General features: G+C 38.2%; 1 protein-coding gene across 1 annotated transcript in view; it reads left to right on the plus strand.

Moving 5' to 3' along the window:
- LOC131990706 (NLR family CARD domain-containing protein 3-like) overlaps positions 1-12,913 on the plus strand; it is a 33,765-nt gene that overhangs the window by 16,482 nt on the left and 4,370 nt on the right. The window lies entirely within an intron of this gene.

Consider the following 12,913-nt stretch of genomic DNA (forward strand, 5'->3'; position numbering starts at 1 on the left):
TCCACCATTGTTTTTATTTTTTTCAAACCTTGGAAATCTGCCCTAACAGGCTTACATCCCAACAGCCCTTTGAGTGCTCTGAGTGTGAGATGTGAAAAAATAAAACTTTATCATAGAGCTAATCCATCACCAGAGAGGTCTAGGCCTGGAGAGTAACATATATCAATTTGAAGGTTCTATAATATTCTTGCTTTGAGATATTGACCTTTGAACCTTAACCCTGGGGCATATTTAAATTATTATAACTAAGAGACAAAAAGGGTTACAGACATGAGACCTACTGTTATAGAAAGGTGTTGACATGGACTATAATGTGAGCATAGTCACTAAGGGGTGGGAGTGGGGGGGCTTCAGGATATGCTGAAAAAATAAAAAAATCCCCCATTGAACAAGACAATATTTAAACTCTGATGCCAAAAATGTGATTGACATCCCCTCAAACCCCTGGAAAGCCAATAATTAAGTATTTCCAACTTCCAATTTTAGGGCAAACCCTGTTTTATTAAAAAAACTACAACTCTTCAGTACTTTTGTCGACATCAGCACCATTGTTGTAGTTCTTCCGTTTTAGGGTTGTGAAAACCTATTTCTACCCAATATATCGAATATCACACACTGTACTGCTTCATCCAGTGTAACCAGTGTTGTATACTGAAATTCACAGCCAGCTAAACTCTCTCTGTCATTTTCCATCCAAGGAACAGGCAAAGTTGTATTTGGATCATGTTTATTGGCAGAAATTGTGAAAATTCAAGAAATAGAAAGAAAGTATAGATAGAAATAAATAGAATAGAAAGTTTATATGAAGCCTCCTACAGAGGTAGCGGATCTAATAGCACAATGGTCAAAGTCCATGATAGCGCCTCGCTGGTTTCATTAACAAATTACACACTGATAAACTATGGTAGAATTTGCAATCTATTAACTGTAAATAAAATTTTACTTACTCATATTGCCACTACAAAGGGCTACAGACAAATGCGTGAGGAGGAGCATCTCTTGCTACCAGCTTGCTATGGAGAAGGTAAACACAATAACATCCGGGTAACCTACATCACTTCCTGTGACCTGTCACAAAACATGGATGCCATAAAAAAACACCTAAATGAACGTACTGCGCCCTCTACTGGCTCAAAATGCAACTGCAAGTATATATGAACACAGTTCCAAGACACACACTGTCTAATAAATAATTATACTGCATGTATATTATCTTTGCTAAAAAAAGACAACAATGTTTGTTTAATGAAGATATTTTAACTAAAACAGGAGAGCAGCGCCGACTGCTCTGCTCGCGAAATGGAATGGAGCCCGAGGCATTTACACTGAAGCGCAAATCAATGAGATCACACCACATCCGGTAGGATCGCACCACATCTGGTAGATTACAAAATAAAATACCGGACAAACGTAGATCGTAACTCGTAGATCGTAACTCGTAGATCGTAAGTTGTCACTTTGTCAACATTAGTGTCTCCCGCTGCAACAGAATAATATGTTGATCCGCAAATCAACCTCAGACACAAGGCATGTAATGGGCGAAGGTTTGATCCGTTAAATACACAGAGGATCAGGGAGATTTCAAAATAAAACACAGTGTATCGTCTTTTTCTGGCAAGATCTTTGCCACAAAGTGATTTTGTACATTCACTGAGTGAATATTTAGAAAATAAAACATATATTTCTCGATAGAAATTTAATCAAAATCCATTTTTATGCAGAAACAAAGTCAAAATATTGATTTTTTTCACTAAAATTAAGAGAACTGTCCGCCATGTTTTTTGTTCTGACTGCCGGAACCTTGAAAGTCACGTGACTTGGAACAAACCAATAGGAAAAAAAATCCATGGAATAGCCACGGGATATGATTGTCATTAACTTGCATTGTAGGGAAATCCGTGTAAGTTTCACGGAAATTTGAGTGATTCCGTGGCTATTCCAAGTATTTTGAGTTAAGCAAATCCGTGGAATAGCCACGGATTTCTGTGAGACCATGTTGTCTATGGAGACGGAGAAGCAAGAAAAAGATCATTAGTGTTTGAAATGACCAAAATGAAACATATAGATGTCCCGTTTTTACAAGAAACACACAGTGATGTTGGTAACGAGGCAGACTGGAGAAGAGAATGGGAAGAATTAATTTTAAGTCACAACACCACCCTCAGTGGAGGAGTGGGCTTCCTATTCTCGCGACGTTTTACTCCAACCTCCCTGGAGGTCAGACATGTTGTGGAGGGGAGGTGCCTTTTAGTAAAGGCTGTTTTTGAACATTTTAATATTGTTTTTATCAATATTTATGCTCCAAACAAAGGTACAGAGAGGAAGCACTTCTTTGAGAGTTTGAATGATATTTTAAATGGCATTAGCTCGGAGGATTATTGATTTGTGGTGGGGATTTTAATTGTACTGAAAATGATATTTTAGATGGTAACCATGCAGAGCCTCATTCAGTATCCCAGCATGCCTTGAGGCAGCTGGTCTCCTCCCATGGCCTGGTGGACGTGTGGAGAAGGATGCACACAGGCTGCAGACAGTATACATGGTCCCACGTTAGTGAAAACAGAATCTCCTCAGCTAGACTAGATCGGTTTTATGTTTTTAACACTTTATTGCAAGGCTTCTTACTTTCACAAACATAATGAGTCATTTCGTTTTCTTTACAATATTGTACCTTGCATTTTTTCCCCCCTTTTTTTCAAGGTATATATTCACAAAGTAAATAACAAAAACATAAGGTAAACAGACAAACAATATATGCAAGGCAAACTGGTATTCCCCAAATGAGGATCTCTAATAAAAGAAATAAACAACAAACTAAAAAAAAAAAAAAAGCTAATATAATGAAAAAATGAGCGGTGGTGCATGTATGCGTGTTCATGAATCTCTCTCTGTGTGTGTGTGTATGCATGTGAGTGTTCGTGTTGGGGAGGGGAACATTTAGTTCATCTCCTTAATTTGATTAAATATTTCCACTGTTTTTACCAGCCTTTCTTTACAGTATAACTTGTTCCAAATATGTATTTGTTCCCTATTTCTAAAAGTTAGTTTTTCCATCTCTAAACTTTGTTCTGCTGTTAATACCCATGATGTTAATTTTGTGTCCATGCTTTAATCACCTGCTTCACCTACTTCAAGTTTACTCTCAGTAAATTAAAAAAATAAATGTCCTTTGCTCTTATCTTCCCTTTTAAATAAATACCTAACCAATGTTGTACCTGCAAAGGTTCTTTAAACTCAAAAATGTACTTTAGTATTTCCTCAACTCCTTCCCAGTATGTTGTTAATACTGGGCATGTAAAAAGCATATGCATATAATTAGCCTCATGTTCTCCACATCTTCGCCAACATCCCTCGTCTAATCCAGGGAAGCATTTCTTGAGATTCTTAGGTGTAAAAAAAAATCTCATGCACACTTTCCATGAAAACTCTCGCCAATATTTTGATTGTGAGATTCTGAAGGTTTCACCTAATGCTCTTCTCCACTCTTCTGTTGTTATGTTGATTTTTAAATCTTTTTCCCACTTCTCTTTTGTTACTCTCTACCTCATTATACTTCTGCAAGATCTTATACATTTTTGACAGGTGTCCTTTGTTTTTATTTCTATTTTGCGTCATATATTTAATCAGTTCATGCTCTGATGTCCCCTCTTCTAAAAATCTACTCATGTAGCTTCTGACCTGCAGGTACTTAAAGAAATGTTTCGATTCTATTTCATATTTGCTAGATATAATTTCATAGGAGTTTATTGTATGATTTGTAATTAATTGTGAATATTTTGTCAGTCGCTTTTTAGCCCAACTTTCCAGGATTTTATCTGTTCTATTGGGGATAAAGTCTGGATCTTCTGCCATTTCTCTAACTAATACACATTCGTTATCCATTTTTGAAATTTTACACACGCGTTTCCAATTGGCCAATGTATTGTCAATGCAGTAGTTCTGACCTGTATAATTTTTCCATTGCGTTCTTCCGATGAAGGGCAATGTCCCTATGGATATTCTTGCCATTTCTTTTTCTATATTAATCCATTTAGTTTCTGTTTCCTTTTCTGTCCATTTCATTATTGCGAGGAGTTGTGTAGCCAGGAAATAACCCTGTAAATTTGGGAGCCCTAATCCACCTTCCTCTTTTGGTTGACATAAAGTTTTAAATTTAATTCTCTGCTTTTTGTTGTTCCAGATAAAATTTGAAATAGTTCTGTTGCAGTTTTTAAAGTATTTCTCTGGTACTACAATAGGCAATGTGTGGAATAGAAATAAGAATTGTGGAAGAACCATCATTTTAATAGTTTCTACTCTGTTAAGGAAACTCTGTGGCATTAATCCCCATCCACTCAAATCTTGCCTTATCTTAGTAATCAACGCACAGTGGTTGTTCTCATACAGTTCCTCTAGATGTTCACTAATATTAATCCCTAGGTATCTTACCTTCTTATTCACCCATTTAAAGCTGTAACACTCTTTCAATGCCTGGCTGGGTTGTCTCCCTATTATTAAGGATTCACATTTACTCCTGTTTAGTGTGTACCCAGAGACTTTACCAAATTCTGCAATTGTTTTCATTAATTCATGTATTGAATCCTCTGGTGATGTTAGGTATACAATAATATCATCGGCATAAAGTGACATCTTGTGAGTTTCTTTTCCAATCTGTATCCCTTTTATCTCAGTATTCTGTCTCACTGCAGCTGTTATATTTCAATGTACATAGCAAAGATAAGGAGAGAGGGTCTCCCTGTCTAGTACCTCTCTGTATTCGAATTCTTCTTGACAAGGTGCCATTAGTTTTAATTCTTGAGGTTGGGTTACTATATATCGCTTGCATCCATGAACAAAATGTATGATCTACCCCAAAACTGTCTAGCATCTCAAACATAAAGGGCCAGCTCACTAAATCAAAGGCCTTTTGAGCATCTAATGTTAATAATACCGCATCAATCTTTTTATTTTGAGCATAGTCAATTAAATTTATTGTTCTCCTAATGTTGTCTGCCAAATACCTTCCAGGAATGAATCCACATTGATCTGCATCAATAAAATCAGTGATTATGGTCTTTAGTCTGTTTGCTAATATTGCTGATATTATTTTATAGTCTGTATTTAGCAATGATATAGGTCGATATGATGAGCATTTTGTAGTATCCTTTCCCTCTTTCGGAATTAATGTTATAATTGAAGATTGCCATGTTTGAGCCCATTTTCCTGTTTCTAATGCATAATTATATGCTTTCTTAAGTATTGGTGCTATTTGCAATTTAAATTTTTTGTAAAATTCATTTGTGAATCCATCATCACCTGGTGATTTTCCTCTTTTCAATCTTTGTTTTTGTTGATTAATTTCTTCTATAGTGATTGCTTTCGTCAAAACCCTATTTTTTTCCTGGGATACTTTTGATAACTGAAGCTCCCTTAAAAACATTTTAATCTGAGTATTATCCATTTTAAATTCATCTTTGTACAGGGATTCACAATATTTGGCAATTTCCTCTGCTATTTCTTAATTGTCTGTTATTATTTCACCTTGTTCTACTTTTAATTTTGTAATATAAGCTTTTTTTATTTGACTTTTAAGTTTATATGCCAGGATTTTCATAGAATTTGGTCCTCCCTCATATGTTTCCTGTTGTGTAAATCTTATTAATCTATCGATCTCAGATATACGCCCATTATCTAACTCAGTCCGTTTTCCCTTTAATTTCTTCCAGTCCTCATCACTTTTAGTCTCCCTATGTCTGACCTCTAATTGTGTAATTTGTTCTGATAGCCTTTTAAGCTGTGCTTCTCAAGTCATTTTCTTTGCCGATGCATATGCAATAATATGTCCCCTTATAACTGCTTTGGCTCCTTCCCATAGTATAATTGGGTCTATTTCTTCAGTGTCATTTATTTTTACATATTCAGTTATTATACTTTGTGTTCTTTCTACAAAACTTTTATCTTGCAGAAGAGAGTTGTTTAAACTCGAAATTGATGTTCTTTTTGTATTTTTTAGTTTAACTGTGAGTGAGATTGCAGCATGGTCCGCTATATTTATAGAGCTAATTGTACAGTTTTGAACCAGTGATACATCTTTTTTAAACATAAAGAAATAATCTAATCTGTTGTAAACTAGATGCCTCCCTGAGTAAAATGTAAACTCTTTCCTGTATGGGTGGAGGGTCCTCCATATGTCCACTAGACCTATCTCTGGACACGTTGTTCTGAGGATGCTGGCCTTTTTCTCTGCTCTATGTGTATTAGCATTAGATGCATCTCATTTTGGATTTAATAGCAGATTGAAATCCCCCCCCCCCCCCCCCCCCCCCCCCCCCATGGTCATTCATTCTATTAATTCTAGCATGTAATCTGATCCTATGTCTAGCGGGTAGTAAACATTAAGAAATTATATTTCCATGCTATCTATTTTTCCAACTACTAACACAAATCTCCCCTCTTTGTCTTTAATACAACTTTCTTTGTCAAAGCCTATTTTGGACTTAATTATTGTTACCACTCCTCCACTGGCTGATGTATATGTGCTATAGTATACCTGACAATTTAATTCTTTCTTTAATTTTTCGTGCTCCTGACTCCTCAAGTTTGTTTCTTGCAGAAATATTACATCTGCTTTATCTCTCTCCATCTGCAGTAGAATCTTCTTCCTTTTTACTGCATTGTTCAATCCATTAGCATTCAATGATATTATCTTCAAATCACTCATTTAGCAGGTGACAAAAGCATGGGTCTATCTGTCCTCTCCCCCTTGTTAGTAAGTATGAGATTATCAGTAATGGTGTAGTGCAAAGAAAAGAAAAAATAAATTAACTTACCCCACCAGCAGGTACATAAGATAGAAACAAAACAAGAAATGCAAATCAAAACATATTGTCTACAAGTGTCAGTTCCATAAACATTTTTTATTTCAACCACGTATCCCATCATGATTGTTGTAGCGGCACTCCGTTTGGTCTTCCTTCTTAACTGCGCCACTTCTATAGTCAGTCGATAAAAACACTCTTTTTCCACGCGAGCGACGAGACATGACAACTTCTTTGTCTTTTAAAATGTTTACTTAAAAACAACAAAGTAAATTACAAGTCTGACGCACGGTCAAAAGACTGTGTTGCTTCCACCATGTTCTGACTAAAAACGAAACTTAAGATACACAGTCAGTTACCATAGTTACCACTATATAGTGACATTACAATGTAAAATTTAAAGGCATAGAAACATTTTCAACCCTTTAACCATTTCTAATTGTATATTTTAAACTAACATACTCTTAGCATTTCATGAATTACAATGAAATTATTATCATTCATTTTTAACTGTTTTTTAACTTAAATTATTATTGATGAACTGGCCCTTATTGGCCCTTACAATTGTATTGGCGTACTTTTAGTCGCCTCTAGAAATTATACTAACCAAGTTTACTATATACTCATGTCCACAGTGTCAACCGTTCCTCTTACCCCACTATCTATGTTCTTTTCATCCTGTAGCCTACAAAAAGCTAATATGAAGCACGAAATGAAGAAAGACAAATAAATCACAACTAAACAAATACACAGATTTACTTCTCCTAATCCCCCCATCCCATCTTCATCTCCAAAGTTCTTGTTTCCTCACTTACAGCTTCGCCTATGGCGATTGGCCCTCAGTTCTTTGGACTGGGATAGACGTTGTCCATTCAGCCTCCGCTCCTTCTTTTGCTGTGAAGATACCGCTCTGCTCCAAGTCCCTCCTTGCCGCCTCTGCGTTTATGTAGGTTGTTGTAGTGCCATCCGCGTTAAACACCTTAAGTCTCGCAGGGGCCAGAATGTGTGATTTGATCTTGTGCTGTCGTAGATGTTCCCGTATCTTTCTACATGCCGCTCGTTGTTGTTTCACTCTGGTCGTGAAGTCATGATCCATATAGATCCTTGCTCCGTTAAATAACAGCTCCTTCTTTGACCAAGCTGCTTTAAGCAGATCTCTTTTACCATCATAGTTCGCCAGACTTACTATGGTCGGTCTCCTGGCACGTTCCCCTTCCTTCCATGTGCCAATTCTGTGCGCTCAGGTAATTTGGGGTACAGTTTCCATGAGTAAAGTATCTTTAAAAAGCTTCGGTATGAAGGCATTAATGTTATTGCCCTCAACCCGTTCGGCAATGTTGTAGATACACACATTTTTCTGTCTAGACTTGTTTTCAATATAGTCCACCTGATCCCCCATCTCCACAATGATGCTCTTACATTGTTTCAGAGTTTTCTGATGAGTTATACTCTCGTCCTCGAGCACGCTTACCCTGGCTTCCAGTTCCAATACTCTGGCGTTTGTGGTTTCCGCGTCTCGTCTAAGTTTCGTAGTTTGTTGCATTATTTTCTTCATGCCCTGCCCTGAGTGCTTTGATTTCTCCCGTAATTGAGTCTTTCAAATCAGCAAGCAGGTGTTTAATCTCACCTGCGTCTGACATTGTTTGTGCCTGTGCTGTTCGGCTTAAGTTTCGATCTCGCCCAGCGTTGTTTCCTCTCAGGTCTCTCGCTCTTGTCCTCGTTGGCATCCCACAAACTTTTTCCTCATTACATGCTTCCTTTTCAGTTTACATTATCTCTAGTTTTAACACTTCCTTTGGGGCTCTGAGGCCGCGTTTTCACACTGTCGCCATTAGTCACATGACCGGAACCCCTGACTTAAAGTTTTATGTTTTTAAGCACAGAATAAGTGCTGTGAAAATGTGTTGAATTTTACCAGTTGGTTTTACTTATCATTCTCTGGTTTTATGTAACGTTTTTATTAGAAATATTTTATCCAAAAGCGCCTAATGGCATTTTAACTGAATTTAACTAACGTTTTAACTGTTGATAAATCTTTCAAGGAGGCTTTAAGCTTTTTTTGGAACGATTTTAAACAGAGAAAAAGTGAATTTGTCAGTCTGAGGCAGTGGTGGGACCATGGAAAGGTTCAAATTAAGCTTTTATGTGATGTGATGAGATCTGGAGATTGATATTGTGGATCTCGAGTGAGAAAGTCAGTCCACAGGAAATCGAGGATATTTTGAACCCCTCAAGACTGAAAAGATGGCGTTAGCCAACCTGCCGGACACTAAAGTACAGGGTGCGCTGGTCCGGTCTCGGGTTCAAAACATTAAGGAGATGGATGCTCCATCGAGCTACGTCTTTGGACTAGAGAACAGACAAGCGCAGAGGAGACAAATTCACTCTCTGCTCTCTGAGACGGGGCAAGAGATGACAGAGCCAGGCCTGATAAGAGTTTTACGCCTCACTATTCAAAAGTGAATTAAAAGAAAATGAGGAACTCATGGAAGAGGTCTGTGGTAGACTGCCTCAGTTACCTGAAGAGACCAATTCACAGCTGGACAGGCCACTGACTCCACAGGAGCTCTACGCTGCACTGCAGAGCATGCAGGGGCAAAAGGCTCCAGGCTTTGACGGCCTTACTGTGGAGTTTTATAAGGCTTTCTGGGACACCTCGGCCTACGACCTTTTAGATGTTTTTAATGAAAGCTTGGTGTCGGGGTCACTGCCTTTGTCTTGTCGGAGAGCCATAATCACCGTCTTGCCAAAGACAGGGAACTTGCAAGACATCAGAAACTGGCGTCCTATCTTTCTCCTCTGCACAGACTGTAAAATAATGTCCAAAGTCTTGGCCAATAGGCTGAGAGGAGCCATGGAGCAGATCCTCCCCCGGGACCAGACGTACTGTGTGCCCGGCAGGTCCATGGTAGATAATATCTACCTCATTCGGGATGTTTTGGAGGTCTCCAGTTCATGAGGCATAAATACAGGATTGATCTCATTGGATCAGGAAAAGGCTTTTGACCGCGTTGAACACGGCTTCCTCTTCATCGCTGGTCTCATAGCCAGGATCAAGGAGTTGTACAGCGACATTGAGAGTGTGCTGAAGTTTAATGGTAACTTGCGTGCTCCTTTTAGAGTGCATAGAGGCGTCCGGCAGGGCTGTGCCCTGTCTGGGATGCTCTATGCACTCTCCCTGGAACCCCTCCTACAAAAGATCAGATCATCTGTCCAGGGCCTGTTTTTACCTGGTTTTAATAGTAGGGTTGTTTTATCTGCTTACGCTGATGATGTTGTTGTTTTTATCAAAGACCAACAGGATGTGTGTATTTTAGAATCTGTAATCCAGAAGTTTTCTGTTGCGTCGGCGGCGAGGGTGAACTGGAGGAAGAGTGTGGCTCTTGCTGTTGGTGAGTGGCGTGATGGCTCCCCTGTTCTCCCTCAAAGCCTGACCTGGAAGAGAGAGGGCTTAAAATATCTGGGCATTTATTTAGGAAACAATGACATCAACAAAAAAAACTGGGATAGCATATTAAATAAAGTAGATAGCAAATTGGCTAAGTGGAGGTGGCTCCACCCACAAATGTCTTTTAGAGGGAGGGTCCTGGTCTTAAATAATCTGGTGGCCTCCCTGTTATGGCACTGATTAGTCTGTCTGGACCCTCCGTCAGGTCTTATTGCTCAGATTCAAGCAAAGAAGGTCAATTTCTTCTGGAATAAATTTCATTGGGTACCACAATCTGTGTTGTTTTTATCTAGAGATGAGGGGGGCCAGGGCCTGGTCCACCTGGCCACTAGGACAGCCACCTTCAGGCTCCAGTTTATTCAGAGATATCTGACTGGACTGGAGGATTTGGTGTGGAGAGACGTGACCAGCTGCATATTCAGGCGTGTTAACAACCTGGGGCTGGATACTGCTCTGTTTTTAACTGATTTAAAATTTTTAAAGTTAGGTGGGTTGCCTCCATTTTATCAGGGTGTTTTTAAATCCTGGGCACTATTTAAGAGTAAAAGAAGTGAGAAGTGTGACTCTCTGTACTGGTTGTTAAAAGAGCCTCTAATATGTGGTGCCAGGCTAGATGTGTGCTGCAATGCTGTGCCTGGACTGATGGGGGCACTGTGCAACTCAAAGGTCACCTGCCTGAGTCAGCTGGTGAATGCAGCAGGACCGGCGCTCACAGACAGCCAAGCTCTGGGCTCTCTACTGGGAGTGCGCTCTGTCCAGCTGATGGAGAGGAGCCTGGAGTTCTGGAGGAAGAAGCTGACTGAGAAGGAAAGAAGTCTTCTCCTCAGGTACAGCAGGGGAGGAGCTGAACCTGACCCCAGAGACTCTTACCCAGAAATCCATCTGAGCCCTGGGTTCGCGGAGCTCAGCGGCCCTCTCTTAACAAGAGGCAATGAAGAACAGTTAAGCCTGCACAAAGCCGGGAAAAAGACTTTATACACAAATTGTGTTAAAATAATACACAAAACAAGTTTGTGCAATAGAACGGAGTGTGTGTGGACTGAGAAGCTGGGTGGGCTGAGGCCACAGTGGAGAACACTGTACAAACCTCCTTTAAAAAAGAGAGTTGGAGATCTCCAATGGAGAATTTTACATGGTGCCATTGCAACCAATGCCTTTTTATCCGTGTTTAATCACAGTGTGTTAAATAAATGTCCTTTCTGTGGTCTGACTGAAAACATTTTTCATGTTTTTTACTGAGTGCAGGAGATTGACAGGAATTTTTAATGTTTTAAATCATGTTTTTAACCTTTTTGGTGTCATTTTTGCTATCCCTGGTTTTATTTGTGGAGTTAGACAAAAAAAGACAGAAAAAGAAAAGTGTCAACTCCTAAACTTTTTAATTGGAGAAGGTAAAATGTAAATCTACGTGACTCGAAGGGACAGACTACAGGGAGGGCCGACTCTTGACGCTGTGACCCTGTGGAGGCACAACGTGAAGGCCAGACTGAAGCTGGAGTTTTGCTTCCACAGGGTCACATGAAACTTAGATGTTTTTGCACAACAGTGGGCTCATAAAGAGCTTTTGTGCCGGGTAAACAGTGGAGAACTGGAATTTTTAATGAATGAATGAATGCTTTATTTCGGTTACAAAAAACAACAAAAAAAAGACAACAAAATAAAATCATGTTTTTGCCTCTCCTGTACCATCTACATGCATATACATTACATTATATACATTACATTAACTGAGTAATTCACATTGTTACAAAACACATGATACCTTAAACTAAAAAATCAAATTCAATCAAATTTCATTGTAACCCTTGATAATTTTAGATTTTAAAGTCTTCTTGAAAACTAACATAGAATTACACATCTTTATTTCATCATTTAGTCCATTAATCCATAATTTTACACCCAAAACGGACACACATCTGTACTTGAGATTAGTTCTGACTTTCTGAGTTTCAAACATTAGCAATCCTCTTAAGTTATAAATCCCCTGCCTTAATTTAAACATTTTTTGAATACAAACAGGAATTGACATGTTTACCACTCGAAACATAATTTCTAATGTTTTTCAATATACAATGTCCTGAAATTTCAACGTGTGATCTTATAAAAAGCTGATTTGATCACGGTATCCAACTCCATTTATTATACTGATAGCTCTTTTCTGCTGTTTAATTATTGGATCTAGGTTTGTTTTATATGCATTTCCCCAAATTTCAACACAGTATGTCATATAAGGCAACACAAGTGAAAAGTACAGCAAATGAAGGCAGTTCTTATTCAGTAGATCTCTTGTTTTGTAAAGGATAGAAATAGACTTGGGTAATTTCTGTTTTATATATTTTAGCTGAGGCTTCCAACAAATTTTATCTTTTATCTTTATCTAATTTCATCTATTATTACTCCCAAAAACTTTGTTTCATGTACTCTTTCAATTTCAACATTATTAAGATTTATTTTTACCTCAGTGTTAGTCCTTTTACCACCAAACAACATAAATTTGGTTTTACTTTCATTTAGCGACAGCTTATTTAAAGCAAACCATTTGTTTAATTTCATCAATTCCATTTCTACAGTTTTTAACAACTCCTTTATATTGCCTCCAGAACAAAATAAATTAGTATCATCTGCAAACATAACATATTTTAATGTATCACTTACAGTACAAATATCA

The sequence above is a fragment of the Centropristis striata genome, chromosome 18, assembly GCF_030273125.1.
Source record: "Centropristis striata isolate RG_2023a ecotype Rhode Island chromosome 18, C.striata_1.0, whole genome shotgun sequence".
In the NCBI taxonomy this organism is placed as follows: domain Eukaryota; kingdom Metazoa; phylum Chordata; class Actinopteri; order Perciformes; family Serranidae; genus Centropristis; species Centropristis striata.